Below are 16,056 nucleotides of genomic sequence, written 5' to 3'. Positions count from 1 at the left end.
AAAGGCTGCGTTCGACACGAAGTAATTAGGTACAATCACGAAGAATTCGACAAGTGTGCATATGCTGCCGGTAATACTTTTGGTATAATACCTCAAAACGAGAACATTATCGGAATGACGAAAGATGTGGAGAATTGTTTGCGGAATGTGGACTTTGCGGGGCTGTGATCTAAGCTGTGCGGTAACATATAGATGAAGATGCCACCCACAGACGGGCTAATGGTGTGAGGGGGTGCATCATGCGGCCTCAATGGCTCTCACGATCGAGGATTACAGAAGGCGAGTCCTCGAGTGTGTTAGCGCATCTCCAAGCATGCTACGTCAGGTAATCTTTCGATGAAACGGCTATAAAATATATACTGCGCTGCAGCTGAAAGTTGGGCTGTACTATTATGACGACAACGGTTCATCTGTGGGGACAGGATCGAGAGCATACCGTACTCACACTATTTATTGGAGTGACTGTTTAGCTGTGTATTTATTTGTACACATATCAACAAAAGTTTGCATCACTTCGGTTCCGAGAGTTCAGGAACCTGTACAGAAAATTGGAATATAGATGAAGATAAACATCATTTCCGCCCTTTTTATTGCTCATGAAAACCACACACTGCATATTGTATCACCATACAGCGAGACCCTCAAAGGTGGTGGTCCAGATTACTGTACACACCAGTAACTCTAATACCAAGTAGCAAGTCCTCTTGCATTAATACATGCCCGTATTCGTCGTGGCATACTATTCACAGGTTCATCAAGGCACTCTTGGTCCAGATTGTCCCACTCCTCAACGGCAATTCGGCGTAAAACCTTCACACTGGTTGGTGGGTCACGTCGTCCATAAACAGCCCTTTTCAATGTATCTCAGGATGTTCGATTGGATTCATGTCTGGAGAACATGCTGGCCACTCTAGTAGAGCGATGTTATCTTGAAGGAAGTCATTCACAAGATGTGCTGTATGGGGCCGCGATTTGTCGTCCATGAAGACAAATGCCTCGCAAGTATGCTGCCGATACGGTTGCATTACGGGCGGAGGATGGCATTCACGCATCGTACAGCCGTTACGGCCCCTTCCATGACCATCAGCCGCACACAATGCCACCCCAAAACATCAGGGAACTTCCACCTTGCTGCACTCGCTGGACAGTGTGTCTACGGCGTTCAGCCTGACCGGATTGCCTCCAAACACGTCTCCGACGATTGTCTGGTTGAAGGCATATGCGACACTCATCGATGAAGAGAACGTGATGCTAATCCTGAGCGGTCCATTCGGCACGTTGTTGGGCCCATCTGTACCGCGCTGTATGGTGTCGTGGTTGCAAAGATGGACCTCGCCGTGGACTTCGGGAGTGAAGTTGTGCATCATGCATCATGCAACCTATTGCGCACATTTTGAGTCGTAACACGACGTTCTGTGGTTACACGAAAAGCATTATTGAACATGGTGGCGTTGATGTCATGTTTCATCCGAGCGATAATCCGTAGGTAGCAGTAATCCACTGCAGTAGTAGCCCCTGGGCGGCCTGAGCGAGTTATGACATCGACAGTTCCTGTCTGTCTGCATCTCCTCCATGTCCGAACAACATCGCTTTGGTTCACTCCGAGAAGCCTGGACACTTCCCTTGTTGAGAGCCCTTCCTGGCACAAAGTAACAATGCGGACGCGATCGATCCGTGGTACTGGCCGTCTAGGCATGGTTGAACTACAGACAAAACGGGCCATTTACCTCCTTTCTGGTGGAATGACTGGAACTGATCGACTGTCGAAACAAAAATGGTTCAAATGGCTCTGAGCACTATGGGACTTAACATCTATGGTCATCAGTCCCCTAGAACTTAGAACTACTTAAACCTAACTAACCTAAGGACAGCACACAACACCCAGCCACCACGAGGCAGAGAAAATCCCTGACCCCGCCGGGAATCGAACCCGGGAACCCGGGCGTGGGAAGCGAGAACGCTACCGCACGACCACGAGATGCGGGCGACTGTCGAAACCCCTCCATCTAATAGGCGCTGGTCATGCATGGATCTTTACATCTTTTGGCGGGTTTAGTGACACCTCTGAACAGTCAAAGTTACTGTATCTGTGATACAATATCCACAGTCAACGTTGATCTTCAGGAGTTCTGGGGACTGGGGTGATGCATAACTTCTTTTGGTGTGTTTATATTTTTGATGTGTGAATGTGTGAATGTGTGCAGAACAGTAACATGAACCACTTGTCATAGGTGTGTGTATGTGCCTATGAATGCCTCATTGCACATTATATGTTCGTTACCTGTGTACTACTACATGTACCATGTACATGTCTGCACACGAATTGTGCTTGTAAAAATATGTGTGTGTGTGTTAGTGTGTGCGCGGTTTTTTCTTCACCTGGTGCTTCTAATCACTGTTTCCCACGAATGTATCACGCATGGAAAGAAATCATTGATTAAATATATTTAGAATGATCACAACTAAAATGTAAATACACAGTAAAAATTGGAAATAGAAAGAAAAAATGTCAATAGTCGCTGAAGTGAAGGAGCTGTGTGTATTAAAACAAATTAGAATATATATTTCTAATTTGTTTACTTAAATACTACAAAAAAATAATCGTAGTACAACCTTGCAAATAAAGCCAGAAAACATTATTTTTTAAGAAATTAATAAATGTTCAAGAAATTGTTAACAAGAAATGATTCCAGTTAACCACAAGTAATTTTTGTCAGTGTTATTGTTTACAAACCACATCACTACAGAGTACAACTGAGTAGGTTCATGTAGTAATTGAACAATACCTATACCCCATGGCGCTCAGGCCTCGAATAGAGAATTTCACACACAATCGGGCGAGTTATAAAAGAGGAGGGAAAAGGAAGTGAAACTCGAATCATATTGGGTTTCCCGCCGTTTTACTGAGCTCCCATTGCGTGAGAGAGTGAGACAGGAAGCGGTTTCCCGCCAGTTTTATCGATTCCAGTTGCCTAATGTGTTTGCGTGTACATGTGTGTGTGTGTGTGTGTGTGTGTGTGTGTGTGTGTGTGTGTGTAGGTCCACGTGACTGGTACCGAGTTACATCATGACTGTGAATAAAAGTCACACATTTGGTTAGTACTTGTGTGTGTGTGGGTGGTGTGGGGGAGGGTCCTATGGCCGACCTTCATAATTTCACTGTGGTTCCCCGGGAGGAAAGTAGGGGGCGATGGGAGGGAATGAGGAGGACCTTGATTAAAAGTCGGCCAAGTGTTTAAGCTGACATCGGATGTTCACCGATTTTCTTCGTTAGTCAGACAGGGTTTAACAGTCAATTACAGGGGTTAATACTGTGTGCAGTGTAAGGCATTGTCTCTTCGTATGTGGCGAAGCTTGATTTACTTTGTACTAGCAAATCCATTTCTTAAAAGAGCAACTCATTAACACTTTCAGCTATGACTGATCCAGCGTATTCCAGTAACAAAGAAGAGTATCCGCGATCTCAGTCTTAGCACAGAAGCTTTCACCTCACACACTCTTTCAGTCATATTAACTGCGTATTTTCGCAGAACATATTTTACACTGCGACCGCCAGTGACTTCACCTCGAACAATAGTTACGATAAAAAGTAGTAGAAGTTTATATGAAAGGTGTAGGGTATCCAATATTAGAGACTGACGTTTCAAAGGCGTGCGATCCAGTAATGTTGAAGGCTTAGCTAACATTATTTGGGCATTAACAAAATCATTGGGAGAAATCATGACGAAACGGATTTCCAGGTTGCCTTGTGGAATGTATGATTTTGGAGATATACCATCAGACTGTCGTAAATATAGCATCTCAAATGGCATCCAGGCGCTTAGGACAAATGTTCAAATGTGTGTGAATTCCTAAGGTACCAAACTGTTGAGGTCGTTGGTCTCTATACTTAAACACTACTTACATTACTTAACGCTAAGGACAACACTCGCACCCATGCCCGAGGGAGGACTCGTACCTCCGTCGGGAGGGGCCACGTGATTAGTGACATGGCGCCGCAGACCGCGTGGCCACTGCGCTTAGGACGAATTACGTGGAATGACTGGACCAGGATTTGGGTAAACATCATTCACCATTTGTTAAACATTTGTTACAAAAGATTATAGAGTAAAACATTCAATTTTACAATAGGCAATCTTTCTGAATATACTCAACTGCTAATACACTGAATCCAAAGAAATCCTTAGCAATTTAAGAACAAGCCTACAGGGCACTTAAACCTGAACAAAAAATAATGCAATTTACTCTACTTTTGAGTTTACTGATTTAGTAAAGAAAGCAAAAACTCTCAATTCCAACATGTGGCGTTCTTAGTCTGATAAAGACGATCAGCTGGCCTTTTATAATGTTATATCGCAGTTCAAATTTGCAAACTGAATCCCGACTAATATGAAACCAAAGACATTATTGTTAATAAGGGCAATTGTGGAGCTTGTTTCCAAACATTACCAAATCCACAGAAACACGAAAAATGACTTAGAGATGGCGGCTCCTACTTATTTGTTTGCTGGATCTAACAAGTAAATATTTACTGTATACAAAACTATAACCAGTCACTTTTATGAATAATTATGTTTTATTCCTTGAACCGGTTTTCGAACCTTTTCAGGTTTATCTTCAGATGGTTTCAGGAAATTACATCATTATTGCTAACATCCTGTAACTTGCTGCTATCTACCTGTAACCTCCTGTAACTTCCTGAATCCATCTGAAGATGAAACTGAAAAGGTTCGAAAACCGGTTCATGGAATAAAACATAATTACACTACTGGCCATTAAAATTGCTACACCAAGAAGAACTGCTGATGATAAACGGATATTCATTGGACAAATATATTATAACAGACCGACATGCAATTACATTTTCAAGAAATTTGGGTGCATAGATCCTGAGAAATCAGTACCCAGAACATCCACCTCTGGCCGTAATAACGGCCTAGATACGCCTGGGCATTGAGTCAAACAGAGCTTGGATGGAGTGAAGAGGTACAGCTGCCTAGCTTCGACACGATACTACAGTTCATCAACAGTAGTGACTGGCGTATTGTGACGAGCCATTTGCTCGGCCACCATTGACCAGACATTTTCAATTGGTGAGAGATCTGGAGAATATGCTGGGCCAGGGCAGCAGTCGAACATTTTCTGTATCCAGAAAGGGCCGTACAGGACCTACAACATGCGGTCGTGCATTATCCTGCTGAAATGTAGGGTTTCGCAGGGATCGAATGAAGGGTAGAGCCACGGGTCGCAACACATCAGAAATGTAACGTCCACTGTTCAAAGTGCCGTCGATGCGAACAAGAGGTGACCGAGAGGTGTAACCAATGGCACCCCATACCATCACGCCGGGTGATACGCCAGTGTGGCGATGACGAATACACGCTTTCAATGTGCGTTCACCTCGATGTCGCCAAACACGGATGCGACCATCATGATGCTGTAAACAGAACCTGGATTCATCCGAAAAAATGACGTTTTGCCATTTGTGCACCCAGGTTCGTCGTTGAGTACACCATCGCAGGCGCTCCCGCCTGTGATACAGCGTCATGGGTAACAGCAGCCATGGTCTCCGAGCTGATAGTCATTGCTGCTGCAAACGTCGTCCAACTGTTTGTGCAGATGGTTGTTGTCTTGCAAACGTCCCCATCTGTTGACCCAGGGATAGAGACGTGGGTGCACGATCCGTTACAGCCATGCGGATAAGATGCCTGTCATCTCGACTGCTAGTGATACGAGTCCGTTGAGATGCAGCACGGCGTTCTGTATTACCCTCCTGAACCCACCGAGTCCACATTCCGCTAACAGTCATTGGATCTCGACCAACGCGAGCAGCAATGTCGCGATACGATAAACCGCAATCGCAATAGGCTACAATCCGACCTTTATCAAAGAGTGAAACGTGATGGTACGCATTTTTCCTCCTTACACGAGGCATCGCAACAACGTTTCACCAGGCAACGCCGGTCAATTGATGTTTGTGTATGAGAAAAGGGTTGGAAACCTTTCTCATTTCAGCATGTTGCAGGTGTCGCCACCGGTGCCAACCTTGTGTGAATGCTCTGAAAAGCTAATCATTTGCATATCACAGCATCTTGTTCCTGTCGGTTAAATTTCGCGTCTGTAGCACGTCATCTTCTTGGTGTAGCAATTTTAATGGCCAGTAGTGTATTCAAAAAAGTGACTGGTTGTAGTTTTGTATAACTTATTTACATTCAATATACAGTCACGGTTCTAAAATATCCGTGGTGGATAAGCATAATAAGAAAATATTTTCTTGCAAAAAGTACCAAATCTCTTAACAGAGGTACTCAATCCAACATTTTACACGAAATCATACCGAATACCTTTGAACTTTCATAGCAAGGCGTACTAAATTCTCTTGCACTGATCTGGCTGAGTTATGTGAGGTTACGAAGCAGTCAGCCAGCTTCAGTTGGTTACCATGTTATTTCATATAATATTCTTGTACTTTCCGTTGTGCTTAAAATGAATTCTGATATGTCTGATGATATTATGATGCTCCTGAATTTACAAAAAAGACAAGGAAACGTAAAAGATCTGTAAATATGTGGAAGCGGAGTGCTTTGAAACACGAAAAACGTAATGCACCTTCAAGTGCAAAACATCAAATCATGAGTTAACATAAAGATAACTTTTGAAAAGCATTATGCATATCAGAAGATGACGTGATACTTAAAAATAACAGATGTTGGAGCACTACAAAGGCTGTAAGTCAGAGAAACTTTTTAATGGGGTGTACTGATGTGTGCTGTCCTAAAGGAAGAAGGCCTGATGAAGGTACGAAAGAATTTTCTGGCAAGAAGAAAACTACAGGATACAAACTGCTCTTCAGTGGAAGGACTCTGTTTGTAGATTTAAATTCTTAAGTATTTTAATGCTGGGAGAAGGAAGGTTGAGCATGCAGCTGATGAAATAACGAATCGTGGGACAGCAGGCACAGGAGCAAAAGATGGTGCAAGGCTTGGTGATGATATGAAGAAACTATGGGTAGAAATTATAGCTCACATAACAAGTTTTAAATACAGAGAACAGCACTAGGGAGCAAAAGGCGCCATTAAAAAAATAATTGCACCCAGAAGTAAGCCATACGTAAGAAGTTGTATTTATCTTGGTAGAATAGTGTTATTTGTTCATGAAGTATAATTTGTACACTTTTAAAATAATTTTTATGACAAAACTACCAAATCCAAAATTACATTTCTAGGATCTATACAGTAATGGGAAACACCTTAAATTTTTCTAAAAGATTTATCAGTGAGTGTAAGACAAATTGTATATCAACTATGGTTTCCATAGGAGATCTACTGTGGCTACAAGGAATTTTTCTTCTCTACTCAGAAATATCTCCGGTAGGGTTTGGTACCTTTTGGAAATAAGCTCCACAGTTACTTATAAATACATTGCATTAAAATTTTGCCTCTACTTCTAAAAGCCCATTTAACTAAGGAAATGGCCAGTGCCAGATAGTAAAAACTTTAAAAAATTCAACAAATTTAGAAACAACCAATCATAGCTTTTCAAAAATTTGAAACCGGCCAGCGCCAGACAATAAAGTTTAAGGAAATTTACAGCCAGGGCAATGGCCGTCCACGGCCCTGCCAAACAGAGTGAAACTCAAACTCAGATTAAGTAAAACAAGAAGTAGGAGAATATGTCTTTTAAAAAAGAGGAAAATAGAACAAAAATATTAGAATTATTGCTGTAGAATGGCGTAAGAGGCTCACGTAACTTCATTCTCTGCGGTGTGACGTGTTGCAGTGTGTGATGTTACAAAATAAAAGTTATGTTGTTATTCAGTAGAAAGTTGGAGTTTGAGATTTCGCTTATTGTTTTATCAATCACAATTGGCGTAAGAATCATGGATTGACCATTGTCATAAAATATTGCATTATGAAATGTGAATAGTTTTTATTTGCAGTTTCGCGTGGCTTGAGGCAGTCACAACTAGCGTGCTATTGATTAAGAAATTGCGTTATCGTCTTTCTAATTACTTCATGATCGTAGGTACGATCATACCCGGTTGTGAAGTTATTGTTATGACAAAACAATTTCCTAAGGGACCAGAAAGATCTTAAGGGCGCAAAAACAACTGTAACATCACACCAAAGGGAAATTCAATATTAAAGCTGATGCAAGAAGACGATAAGACAGTTTTCTTTTTATAAATGTAACACGCACATTGGACTGCTGATCTTGGTGTCTGTAATCTCAGCAAAATGCATAGTTAAAATGAAAATAGTACTGAGGACATGATAGGAATGAGCACTGCTAAATGATTCAGTATTCCCAGAACAAATATTTATTATAATTAAAACATATATCGTACCTTAAGCTTAGTACTACAATGACAGTAGATTTTTGTATCCATTTCATGTCCATTGAGCGTTCTTTTATATAGCCATTGTCCTCTTGAGTCGCTCGTGCGTCGTCACGGTAAGTTACAACAGTTCCTCTTACATTTCACTCAAACTTAGACGGAACACGTTTTTATTTATTTAGTAAATAATTAAATCAGACCGCCACAAATCTGCGTCCGCCTTACTTAAGAGAAACAGTACAAGCCTTAAGCGCTCAAGGCTTCATTTGTTCTCCAGCGAACAAAATAGTGAAGGATCGCATATCTATCCGTATTTATCTGTTTATATTGCCGCCCAAAGACGACGAATTACATTATTTAGAAAATCCCACCGTCCTATGCGACGCCTTATTATACATTAATCATTCTTTATAAACAAGTATTTTGCCTTCTGGCTGAAAGTATTAACTATTTGCTGTTTTAATGAAGCCAAAAATAGCGAATATCACATCCCCTCCTATGAGGAGAGAGGGAATACCGAAGGATTACCTCTATCCTCATGTCCTCATGAGATATTCGTGATTTTTCGTGTGATATTTACATAATGTTACTGGCGTACTAAGTACATAAATTGAAATTACATCTATAAAAAATATACATGAGATATTTATCATTTTTCAAAATAAAGTTTTTCGCTCTTTGTTCATAGTCACTTCATTCCTTAATACCAAGATTCACATGTATGAGCATATTTAAGTTTGGTCCATATTTGCTTATAACAATAAGTGAACGTTCATTTCTCACTTCAGGGGATAGAATTCAGAAATTACATTCTCCTGAGCTTAACAACTAATACACGAGTACAGTGAGTGCTTATTTTCACTAAACTAGAGTGGACAATGTTCGAGCTTCTGTTGACTCATTGTGGTTCAGTTACAGTTTAATAACGTAGCACTACACTTCGTGATGCTTTCACTTTCTGAGTTAGCTATCTACGGCGTTCATCATGCAGTACATCTGTCCTTTCCACTGTGGTCCCAGGAATTCAATTGGTTTCCAGGGTTTTTATTTACAATATGAAACAGAAGAAGTGGAAAATAATTAGTATAACTTACAATCTAGTGGATACATTTGTTAAGGATCCGGACTGGTCTGGAGTTCAGGGCCTTCCTATAGTGCACATTCATTTTCTTTGTCCATCAAGAGACAGGACTATAATTCATTTTAGCAGTGTTCAGGAGTGCCGGTATTAATGGCTTTAAGGTCTGAGTAATCTAACAATCTACTTCTCACTCATCTTAACTTCAACTCAAGAAAATTGCTTAATTTACGTATGAAAATGTAGTCACACAAGTGTGCAAATGTCTTTCCTCCAGCATGTGCGATCGAAATCATGGCGGTTAGCAGTTTAAAGTTTGGATTGTTTCGTCACCCACTCGTCAGCCACTCACAGGCTGTAACAGAGCTGCTGGCCGTCGTTCGCCCTTTTTTTTGTGAACTTCGTATCAAGCGAGTGCATCGATACACACATCTCGCGCTCGTTTTCCATCGGAGGAGCCGGACACTGAAACTGCCTCCATACTCCCCTGTCAATTGCCTCCCATGAGGCTCGCAGGTAAGTGACGATGAATATTTTAGCTGTCGCTGCACTTATAACAACACGGAACTTTGCGTTGAAACTGTTGTCGTAGCCTTGACTTCTTTTTACACTTGCAGTATAACACTACCACTAATACACACTGAACAGCTATTTTTATTATGCACGTCGCACTTTAGTGTGCATCTTCACGTTCATTTACAAAACAATCAAATTTGCAGGTTTCCTCCATTGGTACAGAAAGACTTCTACTATTTACGAAAGATCACTTACGAGCTAATATTTACATTTAATGGTCACTCCTTTGGTTAAGTCCAGTGAACAACTGCTTTATGAATGGACCCTTTGTATCTCAAGGTTTACTTTCACTAGTGAACCTAAAAATATTCTTTCAAACTTTCTTTTAAGGGCTCATCTCCCCATTATGAAAACTACAGATTGCGCAACACTCGTTGCATTTATTCTTTAGTGCACCCAAGGTCATTTTCTACTGCCACGCAGCATATCTACTACTTAACGAGTACGCATTTAACGCTGAACCCTTTCTTTTGTGCTTTCCTTTGTGCTTGCCAATTTTTTTTTTTTTTTTGTTTAAGGGCAGACTGGATAACAATAGGTCTCCCTCTTCGCTTCATGTACGCAGCAATCGTTCTCTGTTAAAAAAAATAGGGTAACGCGTGTCTACTAATTTTCGCATGAATGGAATTACCCACATTTCACTGGGTTTACGCAACCTGTCCACAAAGAACATTACCAAAGCTAGCGAAATTCATCACGCTACTCGTCTCATTTCTCATAAGCACTGCTTTGCCTCCAAGCACACGTGCCTTTTACAAGTCGACCCTTGGTCTGGGTTAATGAACCAGGATCAAAAGGAACGGGCACAAGGAAAATGGATTTCATAAGAGGAGTGTCTTAGGAGACATTTTTACAATAAAATCTGCATGTAAATAAAATTATCATTATAAACATAGACACATTTTTAACTTCTTTCATTACAGTATGCTTTGCTACTTCTACATTTTACTCTAGTTATAGTCAGCATTAAGTTTAAATATCAGTGCATTGCTTGTTCTTTAGATTAGCCTTCAATTAGGGTATTGAATGGTCGCTAGATTACACTAAAAAACTTCTGAAGATCTTTACTTGGACTTATTCATGATGCAGGGGGCTTGCTGTGTGGTTATTTAGTACCTTGATTCTACTGAAATCAATTCGTCAGCTAACATTCCTCACATACTCTTTAGATTGGGCTCAGATCACAGTTTACTTTCATAGCAATTAATGGCCTCGTGGAGTACTTACGCTACATTATTAATGTTTCATGGTTTGCCTCTCTTTTTGTACTGTACTTCAACTAACTTAGTTTACTACAGCTTATCGTCTCTTTGCGTGAACACATGAGTGTTACCACTTGTTTACTCATTTAACAGCACGCTTTAACTGAACTTTAAGCTATTTCCTCCACACCTGTTCACTGTCTGGACGTTTTGAACATGTATTATTTTAAGCAGGTAATTTGGGCTTTTACAACAGAGCTTCAAGTACTTACATTACTAAAACTAAATCTATAAATCTTCTTGTACCTTGGGAGAAGTGCTTATTTACGCATCCTCCTCCATTCTCACCTTTACATATTTATATAGCTCCGGGCAATCACCTCGCAAGTATTTTTTTTTTTTTTTTTTTTTTTGGTATACTGACTTAAAGTTAAATTGAAGTTCTGTCTGCAACCTTACTTTCCTGCTACAACTTGTGGAAGAAATATCAGTTCAATGTCCATCACTACAAACAATTTTTCCATACTTAACATTTAATACTTAAAGATTACATGTAGTAGCCGTTACCATGTAGTCAGTGCGCTGGTCAACACAATACTTGTCATTAACAGTTCACACAAGGAAATTTCCAGTACGCAAGAATTCATTTCCACGACAGTACTTAACCACTACCATTACAAAATTTCTTTAAGTCATGGTGGTGAAATAAGCCTTTTACTCCCCCCGTAGCCGGGTCAGTTAATAAATAACTCCCTATGTGCGGTTTCCTTAAAATAAGGAAAGGACCTTGGTACATATGTTGCCACTTGCGATTTTTCTTACATATTAAGGATGGCTTGAAATGAGTCTTAAGTAATACCTTTTCACCTACATGGTAATTTACAACTTTGTTTACTTTTTTATCATAGCCTTTCTCCTTAATTGAGCATTGGTAGTAATGGAACTTAAAGTTTCTCGAATTTTCACATCTAGATCTACCTCAGGGCTAGGTATCTTGGGAAGAGGATCAACCCACTCATTCTGTTCCTTCTTTCGAGATATCAACTCGTGTGGAGTAAAACCTGTGGAAGTGTGTGGCAAATTATTGACCATCTCCTCAAAAGGTGTCACAAAATCAACACAACGAGTTTACTTGTCTCGAATGTACGTCCGAACAAATCTGTTAAACTCCTTGAAGATCCGCTCAGTCAAATTCGACTGAGGCCTAAAACGTGATATTAAGATCTGCTTGACATTGTGATGGGCCAAAAACTAACGCCATTTGCGGCAAGTAAAGTTGGATGCATTATCTGAAAGCATAGATTCGGGGACTCCGAATCGAGGGAAATAGTCATTTTCAAGACAGCGTATAATAGGCGGAGCACAAGAAGTCTTCATAACATAAATTCGAACATATTTTGTGAAGTTGTCAAGAACAGCAACGAGGTATTTGACACCTCCCCTACCCATCGGTAGAGGGCCAGCCAGGTCAATGCTAATGAGCTGATTAGGTCTTTCTGCGATGATCGGATTCAATGGAATTAAAGTAGGAATATTCAGAGCTTTCGCCTTTTGGCAGATGACACAGAATTTTAGCAATTTGTGTATCCGACGATGTAGGTTGGGCACATAACAGTAAGTAGCAATCTTCTTTTTGCACTTCTCTGGACCATAGTGGCCCCAAGAAATGTGGGTATACCACAAAAGATGTTCGACAAAACTGCTAGGTATACAAACAAGCCAGTTGTCTGATGACACAGAGGTACGATGAAATAATACCTGACCAAGAATCTTGAAGAATTTAGACAACTTATGGCTTGGATTTTCTTGAAGAAGTCTCATTACTTTTCCCCACTTAGGATCCGTGCTCTGTAGTGTCTGGATTTGCTTGCACAGTTCCAAGAAATATTTTCTATGAATGGGATCCTGCATAAGAAGAACTTTGTAATTCGACATCTGTTCTATCAACTCTCTTGCCTCAGGCAGACCTACTGGTGTACGAGAAAGTGCGTCTGAAATAATGTTATCCTTGCCCTTTATATACACAATATCAGAGTCGTATTCTTGCAAAAGTAAACACCACCTTGTCAGGCGCGGATGTTGTAATTTACAGGTCAGAAGATACGAAAGTGCTTGATGGTCTGTAAATACTTTTATCTTTCTGCCAAAAATGTAATAATTAAACCTCTTAAAAGCCCAAATAACTGCAAGTGCCTCCAGCTCAATAACTGAATAGGACTTTTCGCATTCTGTTAAGACCCTACTCGCAAAACTAATCGCTCTGATTTGCTCTGTTTCGTCTACTAATTCAATCTGAAACAAACAAGATCCAATTCCAACAAACGAAGCGTCTGAGGTGATACAAAATTCTTTGTCCATTTGTGGATGACAGAGAATGTTACTGTTTAAAAGACCATCTTTAATTGCCTGAAAAGCTTTTGTTACTCTTGTGTCCAAATCCAATGCGTACTTTTCTTTAGAAGATTGTGCAAAGCGAGATTGTTCATTACTTGACCAGACAGAAATCGTCGAAAGAAAGACGAAAGACCGAGAAATCCTTTTAGTTGCCTCTTAGTTACCGGTTTAGGGAAATTCTAAATCGCAGACAACTTTTCCGGGTCGGGTTTAATCCCTTCAGGTGTAATCACATGACCTAAAAACTTTACCTCACCTTTTCCAAATTTTGAGTTTTTCAGATTTGCTGTAACACCATGTTCTTGAAATCTCTGAAACACCTTTCGTAGAGTAGCCAAATGATCTTCCCAGTTCTTAATGGCTATCAACACGTCATCTACATAAACAGTTACCTCATCCAGAAGTTCAGGTCCTAACACAAAATCTAGAGCAGAAATAAATATTCCCGAGCATACATTTAAACCAAAAGGCATGACCTTAAACTGATATGAGCGGCCGGCAAATATAAAAGCAGTATATTTCCTGGTCTCCTTGGCCAATTTCACCTGCCAAAAGCTACTCCTTAAATCAAGTGTACTCAAAAATGTAATGCCATGAAATTTTTGCAAGTGCTCCTCAAGTGCTTCAGGTCGAGTCCTTATCGCTACAATTATTTTGTTTATCGATCTAGCGTCCAGTACTAGTCTGACACTACCGTCCAGTTTAAGCACGGACAACAAGGGACTCGAGTACGGCGAATTCGATAACTTGATAACATCCCAACACAGCATTTTCCTAATCTCATGCTTTACAGCTTCTCGTCGGGCGTAGCGTACTGAATAGCTTGCTTTGCAGAACGTTGAGTGGGGAAGCACTTCCATTTTATACTCGAACCCTTTTATTACTCCTGATTTCTTTAAAAAGATTTTCTTGTAACTTAGTAATAAATGGAACAACTCATCTTTCTGCTCCTCCCTGAGTTCAGTCGATTCCTTGGCTTTAGCATCGATCTCGTCTTTGTCAGGAAGTAAGTCTTCATACTCATTGTCATTTATGTCATCCCATTTAGTCAGGTCATTTGTCTGATCAAACCACGGTTTGTCTGTCCTCTGTCGTCTCCAAACCTGATGCATTGCGAACACCGCCTTCACTTTACCCCTTAACAAGTTAACAACAATTGGTTGTTGATTTACGATATAGGTACACACTCCAGATTCAATATCTATCACTGCTTTTGTTTGTCGAAGAAACTCCATCTCCAAGAGACATGGAACTGATAAGTTCCTTACTATTAGAAAGTGTCAAAAAACCAAAACAGATTCTATCTGCAGTTGAAGCTGCGTCTCTAAACTAACTCTCTGTTTCAATGGACCAATCGCTCCCGATATGGAGCAACCCAGAATCGGCAATGATAACACTTTTGAAACAGACCTGTCTGAAGAGACATGAGGACATGACATTGATGTTTGCTCTTGTATCAACAATGGCTGTGACAGGAATGTTGGCAATAGAAATCTTAATCGAAGCCTGGACCTGTTCATCATAAATGTCATTAATGTCTTGAGCTTCTATGTCAGGTGCAAGGTCATCTCGTAAGTCGGTCTCATGGTCGTACCGAATCGCATTAACATACTCAGAATCAGAGTATTCGTTAGTACCCCCACTGGAACCGGCAGCGACGTCTTGGAGGCTGAAAGGCGCTGCCTCTAATTTTCCGTAGTATGTTTAGTCTGTTTGTCATTCATGGCCTTAAGTGTTTGTTCCGTTTCATATTGGTGCTAGTTATGTGGTACAAATGCTGGTGTGAAGGGGTAAAATCCACTGGGTGCATTCACTTGTGAGTCGAATGCTTGAGACGGCTGCTGTCGCCCGATCTTTTGGTTGCCGGCAAAGCCATTTCCTTGTGAAGGAAAGTTCGCATTTGGTGCCGTTTGAAAATTGTTCCGCGGGCCTCTATCCTGTGAAAAGTTGTTCTGATGTTGTGCTGGGTGGCCTCCGCCTTGCCAATGCCACTTGCTATTTTTCCACCTATAACTTTGATTGTACACCGGCCCTTTTGAAAAGTTACGACTCGTTTGTGGAGAATTTCCATATTGCTCAGAATTAAAGGGTGGGTTTCCGTAGTGATGTTGTACATGGTGGTTGTAAATTGGGTGGTATCTCTGCTGATTACTGTAATTGGTTTTCTGCTTCCGTTTAAAGTTATTGCCGTTTGGGTTTTCATAACGGCTGGCAGGTTGGCAACAGCGGTCGCAGTAGCTCGCTCTCTCCTTCGGCGATTGTTGTCCGCGTGCGATGCATGCTGCTGGCTGCCAGGGAAGAATTTGCCGCTGCCAACCTTGGAGCGAACATCCTCGGTAATTAAATCTAAGGAATCCAGCACAGAAAGGAATACATCCGTGTCTTCTTCGGACACATTTACTAGTTTCTCTCTAATAGACACAGGGAGTTTGCTTTTGAGAATCATAATTACGTCCTTGGAAGAAATC

This window comes from Schistocerca americana, chromosome 3 (genome assembly GCF_021461395.2).
Source record: "Schistocerca americana isolate TAMUIC-IGC-003095 chromosome 3, iqSchAmer2.1, whole genome shotgun sequence".
NCBI lineage: Eukaryota > Metazoa > Arthropoda > Insecta > Orthoptera > Acrididae > Schistocerca > Schistocerca americana.
The sequence above is the reverse complement of the archived record's forward strand: the minus strand, read 5'-3'. Positions refer to the sequence as shown.